Here is an 8,378-nt window from a genome sequence, read left to right on the forward strand (position 1 = left end):
ATTTCAAGCAAAAGAAGGGAGCAGAATTGTACTCTGTTCAATGAGGTACTGTCTGCTTTGGACAAGGTGTGGGATGAAGGTAAAGCTAGCAAAATCAGTATTTGTCAAGAAGCAATTAAAGCTATTGGGACATATTATTAGGGAAAAGGGAGTAGCACCAGACGATGAGAAGCTGAAGATGATAGAAAAATAAGCAGTCCCCACCATTCAAAAGCAGTCTATCGTTACTGATGCATGTGGCTATGGAGCGAGAGTGGGAGTGTTTCAAAACGTACCCACAAGGAGCGATATAGCACAGGACAGTTTTCATATGGTAGCCGAACATTGACAGCATCAGAGAGGATTCGTGTAGTGTCTGAACTGGAAGCCCTCGTTGTGGTGTTGGGGTTATGCTACTCTGTATTCACAGATCAGAAGGCATTGAGTGTTGTGATTTTGCATGTACCTGTAGGTCAGCAGTTGCAAAATGTTTCAACAAAGATTAAAAAATTCAGTAGTCGACAGCAGAAGATCTTTGTTAGATTCACTTGACTGGTTTCGACAGTTTCAGTTGCTATCACCAAAAAACGAGATAGGTTCTAATAATTGATAAGCACTCCGTCTTCAGGCCACAAGTGGCCCCTCGGGGCCATCCGACTGCCGTGTCATCCTCAGATGAGGATGCGGATAGGAGGGGCGTGTGGTCAGCACACCGCTCTCCCAGTCATTATGATGGTTTTCTTCGACCGTAGCCGCTACTGTTCGGTCGAGTAGCTCCTCAATTGGCATCACGAGGCTGAGTGCACCCCGAATAATGGCAACAGCGCATGACGTCCCGGATGGTCACTCACACAAGTGCAGGCCACGCCCAACAGCGCTTGACTTCGGTGATCTGACGGGAACCGGTGTATCCACTGCGACAAGGCCGTTGCCTTATAATTGATAAGCCAACATTAAAACAAGTATCAATAAAATAAAGTGACACCGCTAGAGGTGTATATTGTGATGAGTAACAAACAAAAAAAATGGCTCTGAGCATTATGGGACTTAACATCTTAGGTCATCAGTCTCCTAGAACTTAGAACTACTTAAACCTAACTAACCTAAGGACATCACACACATCCATGCCCGAGGCAGGATTCGAACCTGCGACCGTAGCAGTCGCGCGGTTCCGGACTGAGTGCCTAGAACCGCGAGACCACTGCGGCCGGCTGAGTAACAAACAGTTAACTGTCAAACTGCAGATCGTATGGGGTATCTGTGACGAAAGTCAACCAACGTACTAACTTTCGTGAGACACAATATATGCAGGGTTGCGATTTGACAATTAATTGTTTGTTACTCATTGCACATATCATATATTTTCAGCGATGGCACTCTATTTTATTGATCCTGCAGCAAAGTACACTCCTGTCGAATCCTTATTTTGGCATTGGCTTACAAATGATTAGAGTCTATTTCACTTGCGAAGACCATAGTTGAAACTGTCGAAATGGCAAAGTGGACGAAATAAATGTTTTCTGTGTAGCTGCTGACTGATGTTTCTTTATTATGTTTAGGCATTGAGTTTTCGTATAACTTGTAGGTTGTGGTGTAGTAGGCTTGCTAAGTTGTCGCTGTATTTGCTGCAGTGTCAAATACAGGTATACAGGGTGATTATCACTAAAGTTAAACTTTGAAACGCTGTAGAAGTAACACTGGTCAGAACGACGTTAAATTGCAACGCAATATTATTGGAGAAGGAGGAAAACGTATGGAAGAAGAAAAAAAAGTAGTGTGAAATATGATCAATAGGACGCTGTATGTGTCAGAATACGCAAATGAAACACCTGTCATGCGCACGACCCATTGAAGTTGGTATAAACACGCCGGGTACACAGCTTTTCCTCCTTTCTCGTATGCAGCGTTAGCCATGATTGTCTCAATGGAGGATCACGCTCTGCTAGTAAAGCTGTATTACAATAAGGATGACTGTGCACACGCAGCTCTGCAGAAGTTCCGGACACTGAAGGCTTCGAAAAAAGGCGTTGGTCTGATGACTGTCGTGAGTCTGGAGAAAATGATTTGGAAATTCAAAAAGACGGATTCTTTTGGTGTGCAACCTAGTAGAGAGAGGAAACGAATTGATTCGACGTCAGTGGAAGCAGTGGTCACAGCATTACAGGAGGAGACCAGTGGTGATGTGCAAATGTGTAGTGCACAGACAATTGCCCGAAAATTGGACATATTTGTCAGCACGGCGCGTAAAATTCTACGAAACATCCTTCTTTGCTATCCATTCACACTTACCCATATGCTCAAGTTGCTGCCTGCACGAACTGCCTGCAAGACAGACATTTGCTTTAGAATTTCTTGCTCCCATCGGACAATGATTGACCGTGGAAGATTTTGTGGACAGACAAAGCCCACTTCCATCTGACAGGATATATAGATACGCAGAATTGTCGAATATGGGCAACGGAAAATCCACATGCAAATCAACCAGTACCACTTTATCCTGAAAATTCACTGTGTGTTGTGGGTTTACGGCATCATTTATCAGACACTGCAGTCATGGACTGTGCGGCTGGACCCAGCGGAGGTTCGAGTCCTCCCTCGGCCATTAGTGTGTGTTTGTCCTTAGTATAATTTAGGTTAAGTAGTGTGTAAGCTTAGGACCTGTGGACCTTAGCAGTTAAGTCCCATAGCATTTCACACACATCTGCCTCATCATTTATCAAAGGGCCATATTTTTTCGAAGAGACAGGTGCTTCCGGTCTTATTACCTGTACCGTCACTGGTAAGCACTGTGAGTGTCTTTTGCGCAATCACGTCCTCCAGCCCTCCAACTGCGTGGATGTGTGGATGGGATCATTTTTATGCAAGATGGCGCATCTCCGCACATTGCAAATCCTGTTAAGCAGCTACTGAAAGACCATTTCGGAAATTCAGATGCAGTTTCCCTACAGCCTCGCCGTCCCGATCACCTGATCTTAATCCGTGTGACTTCTGGCTATGGGGCTATCTCAAAGATGTGTTCAGTGTTCCGATTGCAAAATTAGCTGCATTGAAGGCACGCATTGCGCAACACATTCTGAACGTGACCCCGGAAACACTTCGATCAGTTGTGGAACATGCAGTTTCTCGATTTCAAGTTGTTGCAGAAAGTGGTGGACAGCATATTAAACATGTTTTACGCCAGTCACACTGAAATTAATATGCGGATTTGATTTTGATTCGTCCTTTTTATGAGGTTTTTGGCGTCAGGACAATTAAAAACCGACGTGAGTGATGCTTCTATGCCGTTTTTGGCTTCAGGACACTTAAAATCCGATTTTTTCCATCCGATGTGATATTACCTTAGCGTGGTAGATGGTCTTACGTAACTAACAGTATCACACCTGTACATCTATGCACACTGAGTAGTACAGTTTGTTTAACGTCAAACGTACTTCTTAGGCACTGTTGTATGGTTAATTAGTCATTTGTAGTCCGCCACTATTAAATTATGATGCATACATTTTGTAACTATTTATTTTTCTTCTGTCATACCTTTTCCCCCTTCTCCGATAATATTCCGTTGCAATTTGACGTCATTCTGAGCAGTGGTGTTATTTCTACAACTTTTTGAAAGTTTAACTTTAGTTATAATCACCCAGTATAAGAGGTACTGAAAATGTCATAGCAGACACTTTCTCTAGAGTGACAAGGATGAGTGGGAGTGATCAGGAGGCGATGCAGAACATGGGCGAAATAAAAATACTTTACTTTGAAAAACTGGAAAATGAGAATTCAGTAACGAAATCGTGCCAAAGTATTAAGCATAAGCCAATTCTAGATGAAAAATTAATGTTAGTTAAACATTACTTGAACACTAATAGTTATCCAAAAGTCAACTGCAACTGAACTAGTGCAATAATATTATGGGCGTTTTGAGCCATGTAAGAGTATCGCAAAGGTTCAAGAACGTGTCACATTTAACAACTTCTGGAGGAAGGTGAAGAAGATGCCAGTTACATGTGACACATATCAGAAATTGAGGACAACTACCATGCCAATTCAGGGTTTGAAACAAAGTGTATTCACTACAAGACCTAAAGAATTAGTAAGGGAGATGTTTGACCCTTTACCAGTGTTAAGAGGAGGAAAGAGGGGGGGGTCTACATTTACATTTTTGTAGTTCTAGATAGATTTCCGAAGTTTTTTAAACTCTATCCAGTCAAGAGAGCAAATGAAAGGAGTCTTGTTGATTGGTTGGAAAGGAAATATATACCCGAACTGGGAAAACCAGAGGTCTTGTTCTTCGACAATGGTCCCCAGTTTGTGTATAGGTGGTTCAAAGAGTGTATGGAGAGAAATGGTGTAAAACGCATTAAAATTTCGGTTTGTTTCCCGCAAGGGAACATGAGTGAGAGCGTTGTAAGGGAGCTGAATAGGTTGTGCGGGATATACTGCCATAGAAAACATACTTTACGAGCTAACAGTGCACCTACATTAAGGACAATTATAAATAATGTATGGCATAAATCCAATGGATGCACACCATGTGAGCTATTGATGGGGGGGGGGGGGGGACCCAGTAATTTGATAGAAGAAGAGGTTGAGTTTTGAATTATTTAAGAAATAACTGTAGCAGAGAAGAAGAAAAGAGTGCAAAGTATTAGAAGAGGAGAAAGGCAGGCAAAAGGAAGAGATGACACAAAAAAGACTAAAACCTACTGTATTTCAAGATGGGGACTTTGTTTTCATTCAGAGCAACGATCTATCAAACAAAGAGGACTCAGTAATAAAGAAATTTTGGCACATATACTGGAGCCATCTGAGGGAGTGCAGACGCCCCATCAAAATGCGATTTGCTTGCATACCTAAATTCCAAGAAGGAATTAATTAAGAAATGCCATAGATCTGACGACATATCTACAGGGAGAAAGTATGTGATTAGGATTGTTGGAACTAATTTTTCTGGGTGCACACTTTATAGTCATATAAATGTACAAATAGGTTAAATGTAGGTAAATTTACCTGATGGAATATGTACAGATGCATTGGGGCCAAAGTAAATTACATAGAGTATTCCTGTTACTTAATTTGAGAACATTTATTGGAACTATCTGATGTCTTGAAACTTCCTGGGACATTAAAACTGTGTGCCGGACCGAAACTCGAATTCTGGACCTTTGCCTTTCGCGGGTAAGTGCTCTAGGAAATTAGGGGACGAGATACTGGTGGAAGTAAAGCTGTGAGGACGGCCAGGGAGACCTGCTTGTGTAGCTCAGCTGATAGAGCATTTGCCAGCGATAGGTGAAGGTCCCGAGTTCGAGTCTCGGTTCGTCGCACACTTTTAACCTTCCAGGAAGTTTCATATCAGCGCACAATCCACTGCAGATTGAAAATTTCATTGTGTAAATATCTCATGTCTTATTACCTAACAGAGGAGGTGATGATATCAGTAGATGTAGCTGAATGAGGTTAAGAGTTAAGCTGTGAGATTTTTTTCACATTTTTGTGTATAAATATCTAAGAGGTAGGCTTGTAGTAGGATGAGTACTACTTGCCCAGCTCAGTCAACGATTTCCTTCAGTAAACTGCAAGGAACTTTGTTTCCGATGCTGCGAAAATCATTGGCAGTCACACATCTATTTTGCTATCTTTGCTAAATTGGGAGAGATTGAAGTTATGCATGGCTTATTTTGGAGCGGGATTTCATGGGTGAATGCACTTTTATTGGTGAGACCTACTTATATGTCCATTTGGGACGATCTACACTTCTTTGTTGATAATAAAATATGTATATTTCGTAGCAGTAATACTGTACATGAAACGCCTGACTATGGCAAGGGAAGTTTCTGTTCATCTGCGTAGGTGGATTGATATGTGGGTCAGACACTAATGCCAGTGTTTGTTCTCGCTGGTTGTACTTCACGTTTTTGGAACGATGGATGAGGTATAAGGCTAGAGTTCAGTGATGAGCAAGCTACATCCACGATACCAGTTACACGCAGGAGAGAACCAAAAACTTGAATGTGTGAGGCAGACGATTTCGTTGTATTGAGGAATAAGACGGCCAAACTCGATGGACTTAAATATCATTCTCTTCATGTTTACTAGACTTTATATTATGATAATTTAATGACTTATATGGGCATGAATGTGTATTCTGTACTTATAGTATGTGCAGTCGTTAATCAACTGAAGTGTAGGGAAGAGACCTGAGTATTTAGAAAATTTTAAATATTGGCAGGAAATTTTGTTATATTATTTTATTCCGTTTTTCATTGGCTTGACAGTTGTTATTTTTCATCATTATGACATGAATTCTCTGGACACTTGCTTTTTCTTCTTTTCTTTTAATTTCCGTTTTATTCAGTTTTAATAAAGAAGCATGTTTATTGGCACTGAACTTTACATTGTCCTTATGCTATAGTCCAAAATAAAGGTAATCAGAAGGGGGAAGTGAAACATTGCAAGTGGACGTTCACCAAATATTAAGCTTAGTATACAGGGTGGAAAAAAATTGTGTCACGAAATTTTAACCGTGAATAGCTGATGCCAGTAGGAACCAAAATTACTAATGTTGTGGAGGTCGACAACGAACCATTTTTAAACTACGGAAACCTGGTGCCACGGGCTCCGATTGGTCGCGGGAATGCTCTGTTGCCGGATGCTTTGGACAACGCATGACCGCGAATGCTTTGCCCACTGGAGTTCGCGACGTAAACAAGGCGGCCCGCACGTTCGGTGGTAGCGAGCCAGCCTTCCACTCAGCAGGCAAATCCGCCGGGATCCCGACACATTCATTGTAGTTTCATGATAAGACGTACCGGGAACAAACGTGTCAACAGTTGTTAGTTCGCATACAGATAGTCTTTTACAAATTGCGTCGTCCCTGAAAAGGGCGTTTTTTGTAGCTAGGACATTGTTTACTTAAAGTAAGTGCTCGAACTGGCGACCCTCTGACGCGTCGCAAGCTTGGTAACGTCGAACGGTGTTTTGGCCAACTCTTTCAAAGAGCCCTGGAATTGCCCTGATATGATTGACGGAATGTTGAAAGCGATCCGTTAATTCCTCTTCGTTTCTAGGTCGTTGGCGTCAGTGTGGGTGTACTAGAACCTAGAAGAATCCCGGCAGGAAAAAGTCCCGTGGCGTCAGGTCTGGTGATCGCGGAGGCCATGTCCTACGAGCACCTCTGCCAATTACTCGGCCGTCGAAGAGTTCATTTAAATTACCGCGCACAGCACGACTGTTACGTGCGATCCCCCCATCATGCTGGAGCCACAAACGTAGCTGTATGTTCAGGGAACATCATCCAGCAGGCTGGGTAAAATTTCTTGCAAAAAGTGAAGGTAATTGGCCCCGGTAAGTCTAGGAGATGGACGGACCGGCCCAATCAAATGGTCACCCACAATGCCTGCCCAAATGTTGACCGAAAATATTTCCTCGTGTCTGTGGACGTACGTGACGTAGGGATTTCTCCTTGCCCAGTAATGAACGTTTCGAGTGCATTCCGATGGAAGGTGCACTCGTCGGTAAATAACACAATGGCGAATAAGTCGGGATCTCAGGCAACACGTCGCAGAAACTACCGGCTAAACCCTAGCCCGTGTTCATAGTCCGCCACAGGATTTAGGTCTTGGACAGGGTGGAAACTAAATGGATGATGGCCGTCATCCCAGGCTAACCGATGAGTGACCCCAATGTCGTGTCCAACCGCTCGAGTACTTATCGTGAGTGCTCCCTCGAAGCACTCGAGAAAAGTCTCTTCAAATGCAGCATCCCGTCGAGTTATATCCCGCTAACGAGCCTGTTTCGCCAAGTCGTCGGTGAATAGCTGTAAACATACGCGGGTGTGGGTGGCGTCTTGCTGGGTACCGTTCCTCATACAACCGTCGAGCTTCATTCGCATTACCGTCGGCTAGTCCATAAACAAAAACCATATCTCGTTAATCTTCAAACGAATACTGTACCGCCATGCTTATTGTATGACTAAAACGGAGGAGACGTGTGAGTGCTCCGGAGCGAAGCTAACGTGTGAATGCCTCTGACATGAGTTGGAGACAAACAGCAAGACCTATTCGACACTTGTGCGTATCACGTTGGGGCAGTGACGGGGGGAGAGAATCGACAACCATAGCGCTGCCCGTCAGCCGACGAACGGCAACAGGGCAAACCCATGGTCAAAAGGAAAGCGTGGCGCCAAGTTTCCATACTATAAAAATGGTGCTCTGTCGATATACGCAACATTAGTAATTTTGGTTCCTACTGGCATCAGCTATCCAGGGTTAAAATTTAGTGATGCAATTTTTCTCCACCCTGTATAATAACTGTGCTACGTGTTTGTAAGATATCTGTGATCAGTCAATACATTAAAAGGGGATTTTTGACCTACCGCACCATCTGCACTTAGGTATTGTTGCATTAGT

The 8,378-nt window shown here is 43.1% G+C and overlaps 1 pseudogene; it reads right to left on the reverse strand.

The window, feature by feature from the left end:
* Window positions 1–794: 794 nt before the first annotated feature.
* On the reverse strand, window positions 795–912 carry LOC126237880 (5S ribosomal RNA; annotated as a pseudogene).
* Window positions 913–8,378: the final 7,466 nt, after the last annotated feature.

This window comes from Schistocerca nitens, chromosome 2 (genome assembly GCF_023898315.1).
Source record: "Schistocerca nitens isolate TAMUIC-IGC-003100 chromosome 2, iqSchNite1.1, whole genome shotgun sequence".
Lineage (NCBI taxonomy): Eukaryota > Metazoa > Arthropoda > Insecta > Orthoptera > Acrididae > Schistocerca > Schistocerca nitens.